This window comes from Salmo trutta, chromosome 25 (assembly GCF_901001165.1).
Source record: "Salmo trutta chromosome 25, fSalTru1.1, whole genome shotgun sequence".
NCBI lineage: Eukaryota > Metazoa > Chordata > Actinopteri > Salmoniformes > Salmonidae > Salmo > Salmo trutta.
Window position 1 is genome coordinate 22,586,457 of NC_042981.1, and position 24,133 is coordinate 22,610,589.

A 24,133-nucleotide genomic window follows, 5' to 3' on the forward strand; every position below is an offset into this window, starting at 1 on the left:
ATATATATATAGCGGCAGACCAGGGGGTTTGGTCAAGACGTTTACAGAGATCAGACACAGACAGTTGGGTTAGCTTGGTTTCAAGGGTGTTTATTTAAACAACCACCGAAAAGAAAAGGTCTCCCCCAGGAGACCTTCTCCAGGATACCATCTTCTGGACTCCGGGTCTTGCTGTATCCCGTGGGGAACAAAACTGAGCTCCTTCTGTTATCCCTGGGACTGAGCACGACTATACGTGAGTAACATCTCTTCTCCCAGTCCCCTCTCCTGTGTGCTGCCCTTCTGGCAGCTTTATGGGACTCGTCCAGCTGATGAGCAATCAGCCCCTTGATTACTCACCCACCACAATAAGCCCCAATTAGTCCTGGCTGGAGAGCCCATCGAGACCTGGCACTGAGGGAGCTGAGGGAGCCATCGCCTTGTGATGTAGACTCCATCTGTCACTAGGCCTCGACGAGTCTCCCCCTGGTGGCTGACCTGCTGTACACCTCTCTCTCTCTCTCTCTCTCTCTCTCTCTCTCTCTCTCTCTCTCTCTCTCTCTCTCTCTCTCTCTCTCTCTCTCTCTCTCTCTCTCTCTCTCTCTCTCTCTCTCTCTCGCTCTCTCTCTCTGTGTATTTTAAATGGCCTCCTATTGGTCAGATTTTTGCAACTAATTTACTGATCACATCATCTTTTGTGTCATATTCCCTTTGTGATTGGTCCCTAAAGAGGCCATTTTGAAATAGACCTAGGTTATAAAACCCTATTTTATTCTTCAACCTGTAAATCTTGAAGTGGAGTGCATCCCTACTCACGTGAAGTTGGGGTATATGAATTACCGTTTAAGAATGGTGTGATCGCTGTTCTGTCTTTGGACATGTGGAAAATGTCTGTGGAAGAAAGAAGCCAAGGTGTGACAGTTGTGGAGAATATCATATTGAGTGTGGTTTGAGTTTTGATTGTGTGAAATGTTGCCTTTGTGGTGGGAACCATGTTGCTTCATCTTTTGAATGCCTGGCGAGGGTAAAGGAAAATTAGGTAGCTAAAGTCAGGGCTAACCAGAACATATCATATGCAGCAGCTGTCAAGAAGGTTGAGGGAGCGAATGGTCCAGAAAGGCCCATGGTGGTGGATAGGCATTCACTACAGGCGGCAGCGGTTGGCTCGCATCAGCAGGACCCAGATATTTTACAGGATGAGAAGGTGGACTTTGTACTCTTCATGGCTATGGGATCAATGTCACTGCCAAAGTGGAGGCAAAGTCTAGAAAGGTGGACACCATTGTGGATGCGGCGGAGAGGTTTCTGGGATTGAAGGACTTCTCGGTGAAGGAGTAAGGCTGTCACGAGCCGTACTGCCCTGTCGTACTACCCTGTCAGGCCCCAGAGCCTGAGTGGGGAGATATGGAACATTGAAGGATTGAAGAAGTGAGAGTCTGTTTTGATTTCTTTTTTTTAATTGTCAACTATTTTAGTTTTGTGTAGTAAGTTAGCTTTCCCATGAAGCATGGTTGTATTTTTTACTTTGAATCCAGTAGTGGGTGGCACTGCAACTTTTTGGATGTAGTCAGCCTAAAACCCCACCGAAGAAGAAACACCTGTAAATCCCCAATGATTGCAATGAATTTGGATGAATTGAAATTACTACTATTTTCGGTGTAGGCCTATGTTTTGCAAACTAATTTAATTTTTCAATTTCCATTTCAAATATAGGCAAATTATTCTTTGTTTTTTGCAGGAGAGTGCTTTAACTTGTGCATCAAAGGGGCGCGCAAAAACGATCTTGCATGACAAACACTGATGGACAGCTAATCGCGGCTAGCCTGGCTGACACGCCTATCAGCTAGACCAGTGGTGCTAGACGGAGATTGCAAGTTATTTGCCGACCTATGCATATGCAGGTTGTTGTGCCCAAGACATAAGTCCAATTGTTAGTTGCTACCACCCCCCCTCTAAATCAAAACCAAACATGGATGCCAATGTTTGCGTGTACACATTCGGCTTCTTGTCTGCTTTCTGTCTGTGAGGTTATTAACTAGCCCTTGTGTTGTCTTCAGGGTAAAAAATGACACGACACCATGTTTAACAGCAGAGAAAACCCCCTAAATGATATTTTTTCAACTTGAAATTTGATGACTTTTCCTAGAGTGACCTCAACATTAGAAAAAGTGAAACATCGCCTTTGTTCACATTTCCATGAAAGCTGTACACCACCAGGGTACAAAGATTGTCTTAGGGTAATTTTTGACCCGTCAGTTATAAAATAATTTACACACTACAAAAACCACAAAGATACACACACGCACGCACGCACACACACACACACACACACACACACACACACACACACACACACTATGAGAAATTGAGATTGTGTGCTACTGATTGAACTCAGACAAAACTAAAATGTTCTTGTGCATGTGCATCTCCCCTCCACGACTCCACACATGACTCAAGTTCACAGACAAAATAAAAACTATTTCAGACAAAATAAACAACATTTCAGACAAAATAAACATTTCTTGAAAGCATTGTTTACTAATGGGGAATGCAGTCGGAGGCTATAAAGGTGCTGCAGATGACAGTCCCTCCAGGTCTCTCTTTACTGAAGCCATGAGTGCACGTTTCAGTGCCCAACAGGTTGTAGATTAGATCTTTTCAGATGTCCAGGAGGAACAAGAGAACAATGATTTAGAAGAGGATGAGGTGTCCGAAGAAGAAGATGGGGAAGAATACAACCCAAAGCACGATGCATCATCTTCAGATGAAGAAGAAATCCCCCAAGCTGAGACATTATTGTCAAAGAACAGCAAGATAACATGGTCCTTGTCACCACATGACAACCAGGGCAAGATGGCTGCACAAAATGTCATAAGGATGACCCCAGGGCCCACAAGACATGCAGTTGCCCATGCCCAGGACATCGCCTCAACATTCTACATGTTCATCACACCAGCCATCGAAAAAATCATCCTGGAGATGACAAATATGGAGGGTTTCCGTAAATATGGAGACAACTGGAAAAGGATGGATGAGATTGACCTGCATGGCTACATAGGGCTGCTAATCTTAGTGGGTGTGTATAGGTCCCGAGGCGAGGCTACATGTAGTCTCTGGGATGCAGATAGTGGATGGGCGATTCTCAGTGCCACGATGCCACTGAAAATCTTTCACACTTTCTCAAGAATGCTATGATTTGATAACTGTGAGTCAAGACCTGCAAGATGTGTGTGAGACAAACTGGCGACCATAAGAGAGGTCTGGAAGAAGTGGGTGGAGCGTCTGCCATACCTCTACAACCCTGGGCCTGAAGTAACAGTGGATGAGGCCATACCTCTACAACCCTGGGCCTGAAGTAACAGTGGATGAGGCCATACCTCTACAGCCTTGGGCCTGAAGTAACAGTGGATGAGGCCATACCTCTACAACCCTGGGCCTGAAGTAACAGTGGATGAGGCCATACCTCTATAACCCTGGGCCTGAAGTAACAGGGGACGAGGCCATACCTCTACAACCCTGGGCCTGAAGTAACAGTGGATGAGGCCATACCTCTACAACCCTGGGCCTGAAGTAACAGTGGACGAGGCCATACCTCTACAACCCTGGGCCTGAAGTAACAGTGGATGAGGCCATACCTCTACAACCCTGGGCCTGAAGAAACAGTGGATGAGGCCATACCTCTCTAACCCTGGGCCTGAAGTAACAGTGGATGAGGCCATACCTCTACAACCCTGGGCCTGAAGTAACAGTGGATGAGGCCATACCTCTATAACCCTGGGCCTGAAGTAACAGTGGATGAGGCCATACCTCTACAACCCTGGGCCTGAAGTAACAGTGGATGAGGCCATACCTCTACAGCCCTGGGCCTGAAGTAACAGTGGATGAGGCCATACCTCTATAACCCTGGGCCTGAAGTAACAGTGGATGAGGCCATACCTCTACAACCCTGGGCCTGAAGTAACAGTGGATGAGGCCATACCTCTATAACCCTGGGCCTGAAGTAACAGTGGATGAGGCCATACCTCTACAACCCTGGGCCTGAAGTAACAGTGGATGAGGCCATACCTCTACAACCCTGGGCCTGAAGTAACAGTGGATGAGGCCATACCTCTACAACCCTGGGCCTGAAGTAACAGTGGATGAGGCCATACCTCTACAACCCTGGGCCTGAAGTAACAGTGGATGAGGCCATACCTCTACAACCCTGGGCCTGAAGTAACAGTGGATGAGGCCATACCTCTATAACCCTGGGCCTGAAGTAACAGTGGATGAGGCCATACCTCTACAACCCTGGGCCTGAAGTAACAGTGGATGAGGCCATACCTCTACAGCCCTGGGCCTGAAGTAACAGTGGATGAGCAACTGGTTCTATTCAGAGGTACATTTTTATTTTCATATCTGTAATGTAAGTGATTTTCACTGTTAATTGTATTATGTATTGCTGTAATATCATTGATTTATGTGATTGTTTTCTGTGACACTGATACTAATTACTGATAGTAATCACTTTTGTCAAAAGGTCGCTGTCCTTTCCGGCAGTATATGCCCAGCAATCCAGTAAAGTTTGGCATCAAGATATGGGTGGCCTGTGACGCACAATCCAGCTACGCTTGGAAGATGCAAGTCCACACAGGGAAGCCGACCCGTGGAGGCCTGGAGAAGAACCAGGGGATGAGGGTTGTGCTTGATGTGACAGATGGACTGAGGGGGCACAATGTCACGTGTGACCATTTCTTCACCTCTTATGAACTCAGCCAGCAGCTCCTGAAGAGGAAGATCACCATGGTTTGCACAGTTAGAAAGAACAAGCCTGAGCTCCCCCCTGCACTCCTCGCAACAAGGGGTGAGAGGCCTTCTCATCAAAGTTTGCCTTCACCCACACCACCACTCTAGTTTCTTACCTCCCAAAGAGGAACAAGAATGTGGTCCTCCTGAGCACACTGCACAAAATGCCTAAGATCAGTGATCGTGAGGACAGGAAGCCAGCCATCATCCTGGTCTACAACCACAACAAAGGAGGGGTGGACAACCTGGACAATGGGATTGGAACTTACAGCTGCAGGAGGATGACTGCCCGCTGGCCCCTGGTCATCTTCCATAACATCATTGATGTGTCCTCATACAATGCCTTCGTGATATGGAACAAGATCAATCCTACCTGGATGCCTGATAAGCAGAACAAGAGGAGGGTGTTCCTGGAGCAGCTGGGAAAGGCACTTGTAACCCCACACATTCAAAGAAGGTAGCACCTACCCCGTACAGCAGCCTCTGCAGAGCTTGTGAAAGCTGTTCAGGGGGCTGAATCTTTTCCTGATCCACCTGAGGCTGCAGCTGGGGCAGGCAAGAGGAGGAGATGCCAATCTGCCCCCCAAAGAAGGAGTGTAAAACAAATACTATGTGCTGCACATGTGAGAAATACATCTGCAAAGTCCATGCACACACCTGCATACTGTCCTACATGAACTTATTAGAGTTGATTGATTTATGTTCTTCACGTTTTTGTTTTGTATCTATTATATTATTTTATTGTTATTTATTGTTGTTGTTGTTTATGCACCTTGTGGGTGGGGACAATGGTTAAAAATGGGAGAAGACTAGTATTTTGTAGTTGAATTCTTCATTGTGCAGTATATAAGAATATATCACTATGTTGCCAAAAAAGTTCAAGACTGTTATTGTTTCCCTTCAATAAAATGCATTGAAAACAATTTTCTGCACATTTCTGCTGCTTTCTTAGGCTATACACGTGCTATCTCTGCTAAAAACATGTATGTTTACACCTATGCAGTACCTTTAGCAATAATAATAAATCTCTACTTTAGTAAAGAAAACACAGACAAATGCACAAAGCGATAACGCAACATGGAATAAAAGTTTGGATTTGATTTAGAGTGGGTTGATAGAATCTAACAATTGTATTTAGTTATTTATTGGGCACTGCTCAGCGCCGCAAACGACATCTTCCTAATCAGAACCGTCTACAGATTACGGAGATAGGCTCGGATGTGGGAAATGTGTCGCCAAACAAGCATAGGCACAGGTCGGCAAATAATGGTGGTTGTATGTTATACTGCTAGAACCAAGTTCCGCTGGGGTCGAAACTGGACTAAGTGCCAGCCAGACTAAATCGCAGCGTGATCACACTGAAGAACATTTCAACAGAGACGCTGGGTGGACAGCTCATTGATCACACATAGAGTTACTCAACAGAGAAAGGTGGGCTAGTACTTCAAATTGGATGAGTTGTGTTTGGCACTTGTTTACCAATGTAGAACATTGTAACCATTTAGTTCATTTTATGTTCAGATATCAGAATTGAGGTAAGGGCAGGAAGCATACTTTCAACAAACCAACCTAACACTATGCAACCAGTGGAGGCTGGTGGGAGGAGCTATAGGAGGACAGGCTCATTGTATATTTTTTTATGTAACCTTTATTTAACTAGGCAAGTCAGTTAAGAACAAATTCATATTTACAATGACGGCCTACACCTGCCAAACGAGGATGACGCTGGGCCAATTGTGTGCCGTCCTATGGGACTCCCAATCACGGCAGTTGTGATACAGCCTGGAATCGAACCCGGGCATCTGTAGTGATGCCTCTAGCGCTGAGATGCAGTGCCTTAGACCGCTGCGCCACTCAGGAGCCTGACGTAATGGCTGGAATGGAATTCATGGAACGGTATCAAACAACTCATACATATGGAAACCACATGTTTGATTCCGTTCCATGAATACCATTACAGCCATTACAATGAGTCCGTCCTCCTATAGCACCTCCCACCAGCCTCCACTGCATGCAACTGATTGAAGCTATCAAAAAATGCATTCAGGCTATTGCCACTAGATGGAGACAATATCTTTCTAATATGAGTAGAAATTAGGAATTGACTGAGAAACAGCTCAACAACAGTTTCTTGTGGTTATACAAATCTCCACTAGAACGCAACATTTGTCTGAAGAATTGTGCCTTCAAAAATGTTACTTGCTCTTTTAGTTGGATGTGTTTAGTGAGATTCATAGTCAATTGTAATTACAGTCACTAATATTTGAGACACTTCATTAAATTGAATATATAGTTTTCTGTTTGCATAATGTTATACTCATTTAAAATATAGGACACTCACTGCCTTAGTTTATTCAATACTCTGTTCAGCTGTAATAACTTTCCACTGAATTGAAATGAATTGTACACACAACCTATTTGTCGTTGCTTGTGTGTGTGTGTGTGTGTGTGTGTGTGTGTGTGTGTGTGTGTGTGTGTGTGTGTGTGTGTGTGTGTGTGTGTGTGTGTGTGTGTGTGTAATCATAGTAGTCTACAGGTGAACCCCAGACCGGGGTCTGATCTGTGGGGAGAGCTACGGTAGGACACAGAGAGAGCGAGGCCGCTGCAGCTGTATTTTGAATAAACAGAGATTACCCCGCTGTGTTCTAATTTACTGCAGAGTGGGAATCAAACTCTAAACACGTCCCACCCCTCTCCAGTCGAACACGCCAATGTCTGGTCACCTGCATCCCCTTGCACAACCAAAGCCAAAGAGGGACGACCCCAGTCACCTCTTAACATACTCTAAACGCTCATAAAGGTACATTCAAGCTTTTGCTCTCTTACACCAACTTCATTTGGATAGTGTTGTTTTAGTTTTAGGATGCTTATAGGTTCAGCTGTTGGAGCTGTTTATTCATGAGGCCATGTGTCTTGTCCTACAAAATCTGTCTATTTCTTTGGATAGTGTTGTTTTGTTTTAAGATACCTTAGATTATTAGTCTATCAGAGCCCTTTGATTTGAGGCCATATGCATTTCACCGATGTTATTATATTGAAACGTCCCATGCCAGAAATATTATTTTTAGTAAGTATGTGATGAGTACACAGGAACCCGAGCCAACTCATGAATATTATTCATATCCTCTCCTGAGGATAGCAACACAAGATTGTAGTGGAATGTTCTGAGTGGAGGCCTAATGCACATGAACATCTCTATCTGCATGGTCTGAGCACCAACATGCTAAATAGCTATAGAGATGTCCTCCAGATCTCTCCTTCCCTCTCTCTTTCTCCCTCCTTCTCTCTTCTCTCTCACTCTCTAGTTGAGGGCTTCCATTTGGGGATGACATATGGCTTTTATATAAGAATTAGTAAAATTCCTCATTCCTGGCCAACTCAATCTCAAACAGGTTGGCTTGTTTTTCCTCCCTCTTGTCTCTTTCTCTCTCTCCCTCCCTCCCTCTCAGTCCCCTCCTCACTCACTCACTCTCTCTCTCTCTCTCTCTCTCTCTCTCACTCACTCACTCACTCACTCACTCACTCACTCACTCACTCACTCACTCACTCACTCACTCACTCACTCACTCACTCTCTCACTCTCTCACTCTCTCACTCTCTCACTCTCAATTCAATTTAAGGGCTTTATTGGCATGGGAAACGTGTTAACATTGCCAAAGCAAGTGAAGTAAATCATAAACAAAAGTGAAACAAACAATACAAATTAACAGTAAACATTACACTCACAAAAGTTCCAAAATAATAAAGACGTTTCAAATGCCATATTATGTGCAAATAGTTTAAGTACAAAAGGGAAAATAAATAAACATAAATATGGGTAGTATTTACAATGCCGTTTGTTCTTCACTGGTTGACTTTTTCTTGTGGTCACAAATCTTTCTGCTGTGATGGCACGCTGTGGTATTTCACCCAATAGATATGTTTTCGAATTCTTTGTGGGTCTGTGTAATCTGAGGGAAATATGTGTCTCTAATATGGTCATACATTTGGCAAGAGGTTTGGAAGTGCAGCTCAGTTTTAACCTTATTTTGTGGGCAGTGTGCACATAGCCTGTCTTCTCTTGAGAGCCAGGTCTGCCTACGGCAGTCTTTCTCAAAAGCAAGGCTTTGCTCACTGAGTCCATACATGGTCAAAGCTTTCCTTAAGTTTGGGTCAGGTATTCTGCCACTGTGTACGCTCTGTTTAGGGACAAATAACATTCTATGCTGCTCAGTTTTTTGTTAATTCTTTCCAATGTGTGAAGTAATTATCCTTTTGTTTTCTCATGATTTGGTTGGGTCTAATTGTGTTGCTGTGGGGCTCTGTGGGATCTGTTTGTATTTGTGAACAGAGCCTCAGGATCAGCTTGCTCAGGGCACTCATCTGCAGGTTCTGTGTAGGTGATCGCTTTGTTATGCAAGGTCTGGGAATCGCTTCCTTTTAGGTGGTTATAGAATTAAACGTCTCTTTTCTGGATTTTGATAATTAGCGGGTATCGGCCTAATTCTGCTCTGCACGGTGTTTTACGTTGTACACATAGGATATTTTTGCAGAATTCTGCATGCAGAGTCTCAATTTGGTGTTAGCGGACCCCAGACCTCACATCCATAATGGCTCCGAGTGGTGCAGCGGTCTAAGGCACCGCATCTCAGTGCTAGATGCATCATTACAGACTCTGGTTTGATTCCAGGCTGTATCACAACCGGCTGTGATTAGGGAGTACAATAGGGCGGCGTACAATTGGCCCAGCGTTGTTAGGGTTTGGCCGGAGTAGGCCGTCAGTGTTAAAAATATATACACTGCTCAAAAAAATAAAGGGAACACTTAAACAACACAATGTAACTCCAAGTCAATCACACTTTTGTGAAATCAAACTGTCCACTTAGGAAGCAACACTGATTGACAATAAATTTCACATGCTGTTGTGCAAATGGAATAGACAACAGGTGGAAATGATAGGCAATTAGCAAGACACCCCCAATAAAGGAGTGGTTCTGCAGGTGGACACCACAGACCACTTCTCAGTTCCTATGCTTCCTGGCTGATGTTTTGGTCACTTTTGAATGCTGGCAGTGCTTTCACTCTAGTGGTAGCATGAGACGGAGTCTACAACCCACACAAGTGGCTCAGGTAGTGCAGCTCATCCAGGATGGCACATCAATGCGAGCTGTGGCAAGAAGGTTTGCTGTGTCTGTCAACGTAGTGTCCAGAGCATGGAGGCGCTTCCAGGAGACAGGCCAGTACATCAGGAGATGTGGAGGAGGCCGTAGGAGGGCAACAACCCAGCAGCAGGAAAATGACCTCCAGCAGGCCACAAATGTGCATGTGTCTGCTCAAACGGTCAGAAACAGACTCCATGAGGGTGGTATGAGGGCCCGACGTCCACAGGTGGGGGTTGTGCTTACAGCCCAACACCGTGCAGGACGTTTGGCATTTGCCAGAGAACACCAAGATTGGCAAATTCGCCACTGGTGCCCTGTGCTCTTCACAGATGAAAGCAGGTTCACACTGAGCACGTGACAGACGTGACAGAGTCTGGAGACGCCGTGGAGAACGTTCTGCTGCCTGCAACATCCTCCAGCATGACTGGTTTGGTGGTGGGTCAGTCATGGTGTGGGGTGGCATTTCTTTGGGGGGCCGCACAGCCCTCTATGTGCTCGCCAGAGGTAGCCTGACTGCCATTAGGTACCGAGATGAGATCCTCAGACCCCTTATGAGACCATATGCTGGTGCGGTTGGCCCTGGGTTCCTCCTAATGCAAGACAATGCTAGACCTCATGTGGCTGGAGTGTGTCCGCAGTTCCTGCAAGAGGAAGGCATTGATGCTATGGACTGGCCCGCCCGTTCCCCAGACCTGAATCCAATTGAGCACATCTGGGACATCATGTCTCGCTCCATCCACCAACGCCACGTTGCACCACAGACTGTCCAGGAGTTGGCGGATGCTTTAGTCCAGGTCTGGGAGGAGATCCCTCAGGAGACCATCCGCCACCTCATCAGGAGCATGCCCAGGCGTTGTAGGGAGGTCATACAGGCACGTGGAGGCCACACACACTACTGAGCCTCATTTTGACTTGTTTTAAGGACATTACATCAAAGTTGGATCAGCCTGTAGTGTGGTTTTCCACTTTAATTTTGAGTGTGACTCCAAATCCAGACCTCCATGGGTTGATAAATTGGATTTCCATTGATTATTTTTGTGTGATTTTGTTGGCAGCACATTCAACTATGTAAAGAAAAAAGTATTTAATAAGATTATTTCTTTCATTCAGATCTAGGATGTGTTGTTTAAGTGTTCCCTTTATTTTTTTTAGCAGTATATATATATATATATATTTCACCTTTATTTAACCAGGTAGGCTAGTTGAGAACAAGTTCTCATTTACAACTGCGACCTGGCCAAGATAAAGCAAAGCAGTTCTACACATACAACAACACAGAGTTACACATGGAATAAACAAACATACAGTCAATAATACAGTAGAAAAAAGTCTATATACAGTGTGTGCAAATGAGGTAAGATAATGGAGGTAAGGTAATAAATAGGCCATAGTGGCGAGGTGATTACAATATAGCAAGTAGAGATACTGGGGTGCAAAGGAGCAAAATAAATAAATACAGTATGGGGATGAGGTAGTTGGATGAACTATTTACAGATGTGCTATGTACAGGTGCAATGATCTGTGAGCTGCTCTGACAGCTGGTGCTTGAAGTTAGTGAGGGAGGTATGAGTCTCCAGCTTCAGGGATTTTTGCAGTTTGTTCCGATCATTGGCAGCAGAGAACTGGAAGGTGAGGCGGCCAAAGGAGGAATTGGCTTTGGGGGTGACCAGTGAAATATACCTGCTGGAGCACGTGCTGCGGGTGGGTGCTGCTATGGTGACCAGTGAACTGAGAAAAGGTGTGGCTTTACCTAACAAAGTCTTGTAGATGACCTGGAGCCAGTGGGTTTGGCGACGAGTATGAAGCGAGGGCCAGCCAACGAGAGCGTACAGGTCGCAGTGGTGGATAGTATATGGGGCTTTGGTGACAAAACGGATGGCACTGTGATAGACTGCATCCAATTTGTTGAATAGAGTGTTGGAGGCTATTTTGTAAATGACATCGCCGAAGTCGAGGATCGGTAGGATGGTCAGTTTTACGAGGGTATGTTTGGCAGCATGAGTGAAGGATGCTTTGTTGCGAAATAGGAAGCCGATTCTAGATTTAATTTTGGATTGAATATGCTTAATGTGGGTCTGGAAGGAGAGTTTACAGTCTAACCAGACACCTAGGTATTTGTAGTTGTCCACATATTCTAAGTCAGAACCGTCCAGAGTAGTGGTGCTGGATGGGCGGGCAGGTGCGGGCAGCGATTGGTTGAAGAGCTAGCATTTAGTTTTACTTGCATTTAAGAGCATTTTGAGGCCACGGAAGGAGAGTTGTATGGCATTGAAGCTCGTCTGGAGGTTAGTTAGCACAGTGTCCAAAGAAGGGCCAGAAGTATACAGAATGGTGTCGTCTGCGTAGAGGTGGATCAGAGAATCCCCAACAGCAAGAGCGACATCATTGATTTATACAGAGAAGAGAGTTGGCCCAAGAATTGAACCCTGTGGCACCCCCATAGAGACTGACAGAGGTCCGGACAACAGGCCCTCCGATTTGACACACTGAACTCTATCTGAGAAGTAGTTGGTGAACCAGGCGAGGCAGTCATTTGAGAAACCAAGGCTGTTGAGTCTGCCGATAAGAATGTGGTCATTGACAGAGTCGAAAGCCTTGGCCAGGTCAATGAATACGGCTGCACAGTAATGTCTCTTATCGATGGCAGTTATGATATCGTTTAAGACCTTGAGCGTGGCTGAGGTGTACCCATGACCAGCTCGGAAACCAGATTGCATAGCGGAGAAGGTACGGTGGGATTCGAAATGGTCGGTGATCTGTTTGTTAACTTGGCTTTCGAAGACATTAGAAAAGCAGGGTAGGATAGATATAGGTCTGTAGCAGTTTGAGTCTATAGTGTCTCCCTCTTTGAAGAGGGGGATGACCATGGCAGCTTTCCAATCTTTGGGGATCTCAGACGATACGAAAGAGAGGTTGAACAGGCTAGTAAAAGGGGTTGCAACAATTTCGGCATATCATTTTAGAGGAGAGGGTCCAGATGTCTAGCCTTGCTGATTTGTAGTGGTCCAGATTTTGCAGCTCTTTCAGAACATCAGTTATCTGGATTTGGGTGAAGGAGAAATGGGGGATGCTTGGGCGAGTTGCTGTGGGGGGTGCAGGGCAGTTGACCAGGGTAGGGGTAGCCAGGTGGAAAGCATGGTCAGCCGTAAAGAAATGCTTATTTGAAATTCTCAATTATTGTGGATTTATCGGTGGTGACAGTATTTCCTAGCCTCATTGTAAATAAGAATTTGTTCTTAACTGACTTGCCTAGTTAAATAAAGAGTCAAGTATTTGTAGCCAGCTCCTAATTGCTATGTCGAATTCTATGTTCCTTTTGATGGCAAAGAATGTTCTTCTTGCCTTGTCTCTTAGATTGTTCACAGCTTTGTGTAAGTTACCTGTGGCTCTGATGTTTAGGCGGAGGTATGTATAGTTTTTTGTGTGCTCTAGGGCAATGGTGTATGTATGGAATTTGTATTTGTGGTCCTGGCGACTGGACCTTTTTTTAGAACATTATTTTTGTCTTACTGAGCTTTACTATCAGGGCCCAGGTCTGACAGAATCTGTGCAGAAGATCTAGGTGCTGCTGTAGGCCCTCCTTGGTTGGGGACAAAAGCACCAGATCATCAGCAAACAGTAGACATTTGACTTCAGATTCTACTAGGGTGAGGCTGGGTGCTGCAGACTGTTCTAGTGCCCTCGCCAATTCGTTTATATGTATGTTGAAGAGGGTGGGGCTTAAGCTGCATCCCTGTCTCACCCCACAGCCCTGTGGAAAGAAATGTGTGTTTTTTGCCCATTTTAACTGCACACTTGTGGTTTGTGTACATGGATTTTATAATGTTGTATGTTTTTTTCCCCCCCAACACCACTTTCCATCAATTTGTATTGCAGACCCTCATGCCAAATTGAGTCAAAAGCTTTTTTGTAATCAACAAAGCATGAGAAGACTTTGCCTTTGTTTTGGTTTGTTTGTTTGTCAATGAGGCTCTCCCTTTCTTTCGGAGTTACCACAGGCCTAACACCTGGATGAATGAATGACGGACAAACTGCAAATTTGTCCTTCCAATAACTGACCAAATAGATATTTATAACCTGCTGGTCATCTCCCCCATCCACTGAGACCCCCCCTCCCCCCTCCTCCACCTTGGCTGCGAGAGCTCCATTTAAAGACCAGTTGTATCACTCCTGGCTTTGTTCTTAAACAAAGAGAACTGCCCCTCATCTGCCCGTAATTGGGCCGACCCTTGGAATGTGCTTGATGTCTCTGCGTGCGCCATTGCCACTCCATCAGACAGGCAAGGGCCACTCGGGACAGAGAGATGGAGGAATGGAAATCCCTCTCTCTCTCCCTATCCTTCTCTCTCTGTCTTTCTCACTCTCTTATCCATTTTGACATAACTGGGAGACCTCTCTGCAGAAAGAGGACCCCGTGCTAAGTGATAAACGGAACCGCCTGCAGCCTCTCCTTGTTGGGGCTGCTAGGGCTTGCTGGGCTGCACCACTATTGCCCGAGGGGGGGGGGGGGGGGGGGGGGGGGGTCACTAGTAATTCCCAGCTACATTTGGTTAAAAAGGGATTGAATTATGTTTTTTAGGCCCCCTTTTTTGAAGACTGCAGATGTAGTTGTTTGTGATTTGGTCCCAAAAATTGAAATGCTGAAAATTACAGGCTGGATGCTAAAAAGGTCAATTGCTCCTAGTTGCTTTCATAACACAGCCTGGTTTAGAAATAAGTGAAAATGTTTCACTTTGTATTGATGCCTAAAATCCTTCAATGTCATATTAGTGTCTAGATACTTTGCTTGTAACAATGCTATAGGGAGTGGTGTGAGTACCTTGGGTTTTAGAACATCCCCCGACCCCCGTTTTCAACACCCCACTTTAGTCATGACTCATTTACTCTCGCATCTGTCACCTTTCATCCCAAACTCAACTCCGCCATGACACGTGCAACACTAGCTAGCTACCCAGGATAAGTAAATAAATGATGTAATGTGTGACCCCCCCCCCCCCCTCCCCACCTACCTCTCCTTACCCCACCAACATCAGAGGTGATTACACCAGAGTTAGGGCAGTTGAGAGTTGTGGAGGTGAGGAGTTGCTGGTGTGAGAATGGGGCGGGAGGGGGGTTATAGGTGGGAGGATATAGACAAGGGTGGTGGTGAGCAGCCACAGACGTGGGTGGGAGGAGGTGCAGGGGCACCGGGCCCACAGGAGCAGCCCTTTAGGTTCGTCTGGCGTTCCTCCAGCCCCACGGCTCCACTCCCCCCTGGGCCCCCTCTCAATCCCGGGACGTCTGGGCTCCAGGTGCCAGGTGGGTGATTGGGGGGCTGTTGACTGCAGCGTGCCATAGCCAGAGCCTGGCCCCAACCCTAATGACCACCTCCAGGGCTGCCAGTCCTATTGTGATTCAGCTACCCCCTCCAATTCACAGGTCTGATATCCCTCCGCGCCGGAGCCTGGGCCCAGGCTTCTGCCACTAGCTGTGTGTGTGTGTGTGTGTGTGTGTGTGTGTGTGTGTGTGTGTGTGTGTGTGTGTGTGTGTGTGTGTGTGTGTGTGTGTGTGTGTGTGTGTGTGTGTGTGTGTGTGAGAGAGAGAGAAAGACGGTGTGTGTGTGTGAAAAAGTCTGAATGTATTTTTTTGTGTGTGTTTTTTCTTTTGTATTTTTTGTTGAGTGTGTGTTCTTTTAGGGAGGGGGAGGGGCTTCCTTTTGGTTACTTGGAGCAGACAGACACTTAGCCTAATTAAGGGAACAGCACTGTCTGTTGTTACCCCATTGGACACAAATAAAGATGCACTGGCAGATATACACACTGTTAGCCAGGCTCGGTCTCTTTTGTACTGCTCCTCTGGAACGCTCCCTGCCCGCAGAACAGAAAACACACCAACCACACCTTTATGTAAGCAGGACAAGTCTGTCTGCCACCTGGTTTGCGTCCTAGCAGAGCATTCTCTCTCTCGTTCTAGAATCAAAATAACATGGTGTGAGTGAGGCTAAGCATAGCAAGAGGGACCATCATCACAGGATGAAACTTAAACTTAAAGAGAAAACCTGGTCAGTAACTGTACATGTACAGTATCAGTCACCTACTCATTCCAGGGTTTTTCTTTATTTTTGCTATTTTCTACATGGTAGAGTAATAGTGAAGACATCAAAACTATGAAATAACACATATAGAATCATGTAGTAACCAAAAAAGTGTTAAACAAATCAAAATATATTTTATATTTGAGATTCTTCAAAGTAGCCACCCTTTGCCTTGACGACAGCTTTGCACACTCTTGGCATTCTCTCAACCAGCTTCATGAGATAGTCACCTGGAATGCATTTCAATTAACAGATGTGCCTTGTTAATTGTTAATTTGTGGAATTTCTTTCCTTCTTAATGCGTTTGAGCCAATCAGTTGTGTTGTGACAAGGTAGGGGTGGTATACAGAAGATATCCCTATTTGGTAAAAAAACTATTCCATATTATGGCAAGAACAGCTCAAATACGCAAAGAGAAACGACAGTCCTTCATTACTTTAAGACATGAAGGTCAGTTAATAACGGAACATTTCAAGACTTTGAAAGTCTCTTCGAGTGCAGTCGCAAAAACCATCAAGCGCTATGATGAAACTGGCTCTCATGACGACCAACCTACAGGAAAGGAAGACCCAGAGTTACCTCTGCCGCAGATGATAAGTTCAGTAGAGTTACCAGCCTCAGAAATTGCAGCACAAATAAATGCTTCACAGAGTTGAAGTAAGAGACGCATCCCAACATCAACTGTTTAGAGGACACTGTGTGAATCAGGCCTTCATGGTCAAATTGCTGCAAAGAAACCACTACTAAAGGACACCAATTATAAGAAGAGACTTGCTTTGGCCTTAAAAGCAATGGACCGGTGGAAATCTGTCCTTTGTTCTGATGAGTCAAAATTTGAGATATCCATTCCAAAATGTCTTACCGCTGTGTCTTTGTGAGACGCAGAGTAGGTGAACGGACGATCTCCGCATGTGTGGTTCCCACCGTGAAGCATGGAGGAGGAGGTGTGATGGTTTGGGGGTGCTTTGCTGGTGACACTGTCAGTGACTTATTTAGAATTCAAGGCACACTTAACCAGCATGGCTACCACAGCATTCTGCAGCAATACGCCATCCCATCTGGTTTGCGCTTAGTGGGACTATCATTTGTTTTCAACAGGACAATGACCCAGTGTGATATTGGGTCACACTGCATGTCAAAATAGTGGGTACTCCTTAAAATGTCAGCTGTGGAAGAAGTAGTATCCCACTGGGCACAGATGTCAATTCAATGTCTATTCCACGTTTGTTCCACGTCATTTCATTGAAATGATGTGGAAACAACGTTGTTTCAACCAGTGTGTGCCCAGTGGGATGTCTTAATGTATTGCAAATTCCATGTTAAGAGACCAAAAACGAGGTGCAGTGCTCAGGAAAGGTCTGAAGAAAATAGGACAGCACGGAAATTACAAATGGTGTAAATTATGACTTGTGGGCGAAGTTGAACATTTTGGATTTTGAGGCGGTGGGGTTTGGTTATTAGTCGCTTTCACCTCAGCTAAAAGTAAATGGGGCTGCTAAAACAGACAGCGCTGGAGTGGAAAAGTGTCAAAGAGATTAATGAAGTGTGCCTCTTCTCTCCTTCACACCATCCCACTCTTTTTTCCTGTGTGTGTGTGTGTGTGTGTGTGTGTGTGTGTGTGTGTGTGTGTGTGTGTGTGTGTGTGTGTGTGTGTGTGTGTGTGTGTGTGTGTGTGTGTGTGTGTGTGTGTGTGTGTGCCGCCCCTGTGGTGTAGTTAGCTGAGGTAAATATCTGGGAGAGACAGACGGGTGATGTTAGCATCACCTAGCTTCATACACATCAAACCAGGCTTGGAGTAATCCTGTTTGGACAAACACTCTCTAAAAGCTATTTTCTCTCCATGTCAGTCTCCTCAAACTGGCCTGTCTGTCCTCTCCTCTCCACAATTCACAGTGGATCCTCCTCAGTCCTCCATGGAAGTGTTTTTGTGTAACTGTTGTGGGTTTGCCTCACAGAGTGAACTATGGATTGATGCAATGTGTTACTTAAAAAAAAAATATTTCATTAACCAGTGAACTTTTAATATTTGATTAACAAATGTTCAGTAAGAAACTGACCTGAAAGCAGAGTTGAATTGTGGGTATCAGTGTAGCTTGGCCCCTCTTTAAGAATGTTGATGTGTGTGTGTGTGTGCAGGCTCTGTGTTCTTTGCCTCAATAGCCCCCACAGCCTCAAGTTTTTCTATATGTCCAACAAGGGGCCCAGTCCAGGTGTGGATGGTGTGTAATAGATTCTCCATGAGTAACCTCTTTAGATCTGCCTGTCATTTACAGGTTGAATGTTCTGCCCTCCCAACCTCTGTGGCCTTGCGTGGAGACCTACATGTGTAATTCGAGTCCACAGTGTTTTTAGAGCTGTTTCACACTGTCAAGGTTGACTTATCTGAGTGGGGAAGGTTTCTGAGGGAATAGAGAGACATATCCAGAGTCGGCCTTGGAATGTTGTTTCAAAATGGCCAGGGCCCCCCTCAACTTCATCTATGGAACTTCATCTATGGCACCCCCCACCCCCCACCATCCATCTATCCCCCTCTCTCCTCCCCCTTCTTCTTTCCCCTCTCCTCTCCCTCCTCTTCCCCCTCCTTCCTCCTTTCCCTCTTTCTCCCTCCATCAGGACGGAACTGAGAGATGGGACCATATGTCCCCTCAGAGGCTCTCAGTCCTCCCCTCTCTGTCTGTCTGTCTGTCTGTCTGTCTGTCTGTCTGTCTGTCTGTCTGTCTGTCTGTCTGTCTGTCTGTCTGTCTGTCTGTCTGTCTGTCTGTCTGTCTGTCTGTCTGTCTGTCTGTCTGTCTGTCTGTCTGTCTGTCTGTCTGTCTGTCTGTCTGTCTGTCTGTCTGCCTGTCTGTCTGTCTGTAATGGCTGACAGATGTGTATAGCGTGAGTTTGTTTCATGTTAGCTCACAGCTTGATGAGCAGAGAAGCAGCTGGAGATTAACAGAACCCCCTTCCCCGTCCCCCTCACAATGCCTCAATTTTTTTTTATTCGCGCTCCACTGTCTCGAGCTTGTAATGCACTCCGGCCTTTTTCCACCATAATATATTGGTATTAATAAAGGCAAAGGCTGACATTCTGTAATGGGAGTAGGGAGGGTAGTGGAAGGAAGGTATTTGGGCTGCTTCTCAGAGAAACAGCAGCCTCTTTAGTTCTTCTCACAATAAATCTCATGGCAGTTTGAATGGTTGGATGGGCCTGCTCTGCTGTGAAGTTTCCTCCAGTTGATTACAAGGGAGTTCAAGGAGTGCTCCTCGTCTTTTATTGCTTACAGCCATGGTACCTTACGGGTATATGCTACAGTGGACGACTTCAATCACATGTCATACAATATCATTTTATTTAGTTTTCTTCCACTGAAGCAATAGGAGGGCAGAAAGGGTTCTCTAGGTAGCTCATGAACGCAACTCAGTTCCCTGTTGCTCATGAACGCAACTTATTTCCTTATTGCTCATGAATGAAACTCCGTTCCCACTACTCATGAATGCAACTCATTTCCTTATAGAGCCCCACAGTGTAGGTGTCATAATACCCATAAAACCTTATGGTCAAACAAGGAAATTGTTCCAATTGTTTTTCCACCATTCATTTTTCACATAGGGGATTTTAGAAACACTTAAAATAAGGGCTGTTTTCATGTAAGCTTTGATAACCATGTAAATCTCTCTTCGGACAAATTGACTTTTATCAATACATTTGTCTCTATTTATGCTCAGATTCAAAAATCCTAATTAGCACCAAAGTCATGCAAAACTACAAATCCCTGCAAGGTCCTACACGTAATCTCTGGCTGACACCTTTGCTAACAGGTATTGCATCAATTTAAAACTTGCACAAGACAGTTCACAGAATTGTAAATTTTACTACATTTAGCTAACATTAGATAGTTAATCCAGAGATTCTTACCTTTGCCTCGATTCAGCAGTCTGTCCAGATCATCATGGCATTTGTAGTTCTTTATGAGCCACATTAGCAGCTAATTAGTATTTCATTTTTGGGGGGTAAATACAAGTAAATATTTTGATAAAGGTCACCTTGTCCTAGAGAGATTTACACGGTTATCAAAATGTCACGCCAGGGTAAGACTACATGAAACACAGCCTTTGTTTTAAGTGTTTCTAAAATCCTGTTTGTGAAAAATGAATGGTGGAAAAACTATTGGAATCCAAATGATTAGGCTGAGGCACATGGGCTACTAACAGCTTACTACACAACATACACTTAGTATTACGTTCTTAGCTACAGTATATATATCTTCATGGCGTATAACATAATTTATGCAGCAGCATACAAGATGGTTTTGGACTTATTGCTGTGCTCACTTGAACAGGAAGGTGCTGCGGCGTTCCTTCTTGTGGGCAAATTTTGTCATGAAACTTTATCAAAGTCTGGCATTCTCTGGATTTATGGTTCTTTCTAGACAACTGGGGGGAAAAAAGGTTGAATCATGACGTCTATGATCTTCAGGTCGGATCTCTGGAAAGAGGCCCGAATTCCCGACTTGGAATTCCGAGTTGGATAACCGTTCAAAACGTATTTTCCCAGTCGGAGCTAGTTTTTTCCCGAGTTCCCAGTTGTCTTGAACTCACTGAAGTCTGAGGTTTCCCAGTTCCCAGTTGTCTTGAACTCACTGAAGTCTGAGATTTCCCAGTTTCGAGTTTCAATTTTTTTTAAATTCTGGATTGACAGCATGACCAATCTATTCAACCTTTTCTGGTGAATGTTAATCCTTTTAAGCTTGGAAGAGAGACTTAAACCCAGACTTGGACCACACACCCTTTCCACCGAATAGCAGGGAAAGCACAATAGTGATTGCTTTGCAACCCTTGCAGTTAGCCGCTGATTCCTTCCAAACCACTTATTGTTGAATTTGCGATTTCTCACTTGTTCTTTAATGTTTATGTCCAATGGCCAATGAGCACTGATACGTTTTATATATAATTTCTCTTCATTTGACAAGGATTTAAAAGGATTTTCCAGTAGATTGTCGACGTGATTAATGATGATGACTGCTTGTCTAGCTAAGTCCAGTCAAAGCTACGGTAGATATAACGTGATTTGACGTAATTTTATCTGTGGCCAATAACCTTGAGCCTTCTTGGATGTGCACTTCTAATGTAACTCTATGGCAGCACCCAAGGGGGCTTGAACTTTCTAGCTCTCCCCGCAGATTTTATGGTGACGTAGTGTCCCCATGAGTGACAAAACACTGAGCCAATCACAGCGTAACTAGAGAAGATTACCAACCCCTACGCTCTGTATTTTCTGTTGGCTTGGCCCACCACTACGGAAAGCACTGAGCTAGGCTGAATCACCTGCATTTTGGAACTGCCTTACTCAAGAAAGCAAAAAAGAGACTATGTTTGTATGCGGCTTTATTAACTCAGTATTTATTTTTGTTTGCAAATTGATATGTGATAAAATGCAAAACAGGCAACAACAATCCAAAAAAACTGGTGAGGGGGCGCCACTACGTACCCCATTGGAACCCAAAATATAAACTTGTTTTACTCCAATGTTTGTAAACAAAATAAATGTAAACAAAGGACTGGCCTTGAAAACATGGTTAAATCTATAATTCTGGGATTGTCAGTCCTTGCAGCCATAGTTCTATGCATTTCAGTGGTTGCATTTCTCCAGCCCCATTGCACTATGCACTATGCCTTACATTTCTTATGCCTACTTCCTAACATTTTATTTGTGTTCTCCTGAGGTTAGTTTGAGCAATACCGCTCCGAAGAGAGTTAAGGAGAAGAGGCCAGTGTTGAGTTATTAAGCATCATGAGTGATTAATATTGCATGACGTCGTGTGTTAACCACTTTTACGAGGTGACGGGACAGAAATCACTGCAGGTGTTTCTGGATGCCAGAGTCAATCCGCCAGATGATCCATGGCTACCCAGTCGTCAGTAACATACGTCACACTACACCCACATCAGGAAACCAGACTACATACTCCACAAAACACCCAAATTAGGAAACCAGACTGCTGCTTTTAGAGAGAGAGAACTACACAGTTGGAGAAAAAGAGAGATACACAGGCAGAGAGAGAGAGCAACAGAGCGGTGGGACAAGCAAACATAAGACAGGGAGACAGAGAGTACAGTGCATGTACAGATGTATGGGATCTGTGTGTGCTTGTGTGAGAGAAATACTTACATACACCGAGTATACAAAACATTATGAACACTTGCTCTTTCCATGACATGGACTGACCAGGTGAATCCAGGTGAATGCTATGATCCCTTATTGATGTCGCTTGTTAAATCCACTTCAATCAGTAGATGAAGGGGAGGAGCCAGGTTAAAGAAGGATTTTGAAGTCTTGAGATAATTGAGACATGGATTGTATGTGTGTGCCGTTCAGAGGGTGAATGGGCAAGACAAAATATTGAAGTGCCTTTGAATGGGGCATGGTAGTTGGTGCCAGGCGCACCGCTTTATGTCAAGAACTCTTCGTAACATTGCAAAAATCTGAAACTTTTTGTCCTAAAATGATGCAAAAAAGCTAACCCATGCTTTTGTCACTTCTAGATTAGACTACTGCAATCCAACTATCCGGATAAAGCACTAAATAACCTTCAGTTAGTGTTAAATACGGCTGCTAGAATCTTGACTAGAACAAATACATTTGATCATATTACTCCAGTGCTAGCCTCTCTACACTGGCTTCCTGTTAAGGCTAGGCCTCATTTTAAGGTTTTACTGCTAACGTACAAAGCATTACATTGACTTGCTCCTACCTATCGCTCCGATTTGGTCCTGCCGTACATATCTACACGTACGCTCACAAGACGCAGGCCTCCTTATTGTCCCTAGAATTTCTAAGCAAACAGCTGGAGGCAGGGCTTTCTCCAAAAAAGCTACATGCCTATCCATGTGAGAGATGCAGACTCGGTCTCGATGAGTCTTTACTGAAGACTCATCTCTTCAGTAGGTCCCATGACTGAGTGTAGTCTGGCCCAGGGGTGCGAAGGTGAATGGCAAGACACTGGAATGATGAACCGCCCTTGCAGTCTCTGCCTGGCCGGCTCCCCTCTCTCCACTGGGATTCTCTGCTTCTGACCCTATTACGGGGGCTGAGTCACTGGCTTACTAGTGCTCTTCTATGCCGTCCCTAGGAAGGGTGCGTCACATTGTGCCAGGCTTTTTTGCGCTATATACTCGAGTGGGTTGAGTCACTGGCGTGATCTTGCTGTCCCGTCTTGCGCCCCCTCGGGCTCGTGCGGTGGAGATCTTTGTGGGCTATACTCAGCCTTGTCTCAGGGTAGTAGGTTGGTGGTTGGAGATATCCCTCTTGTGGTGTGGGGGCTGTGCTTTGGCAAAGTGGGTGGGGTTATATCCTGTCTGGCTGGCCCTGTCCGGGGGTATCATCAGACAGGGCCACAGTGTCCCCAGACTCCCCCGGTCTCAGCCTCCAGTATCTATGCTGCAATAGTCTATGTGCTGGGGGGCTAGTCAGTCTGTTATTTCTGGTGTAATTCTCCTGTCTTATCTCGTGTCCTGTGTGAATTTATGTATGCTCCCTCTATGCTCCCCTGTCCCGTGTGGCTCAGTTGGTAGAGCATGGTGTTTGCAATGCCAGGGTTGTGGGTTCAATTCCCACGGGGGACCAGTATGGGGGAAGAAATTATGAAATGTACGCATTCACAACTGTAAGTCGTTCTGGATAAGAGTGTCTGCTAAATGACTAAAAATGTAAAAATGTAAATCTCTCTCTCCATCCCCTCCCGGAGGACCTGAGCCCTAGGACCATGCCTCAGGACTACCTGGCCTGATGACTCCTAGCTTTCCCCACTCTACCTGGTCGAGCTGTTGCTCCAGTTTCAACTCTTCTGCCTGTGACTATGGAACCCTGACCTGTTCACCTGATGTGCTACCTTGTCCCAGACCTGCTCTTCTCGTCTCTCTCTCTCACTCTCTCGCTCTTTCTCTCTCAGCTATTACAGGCAACTGACATTTACACCTGCGGTGCCACTTAATGTCCATGTACTCTTATAATCTCCACCCGGCACAGCCAGAAAAGGTCAGAGTCTGGTTCTTTTCTAGGTTTCTTTCTAGGTTCCTGCCTTTCTAGGGAGTTTTTCCTAGCCACTGTGCTTCTACATCTGCATTGCTTGCTGTTTGAGGTTTTAGACTGGGTTTCTGTATATATCTGCTGATA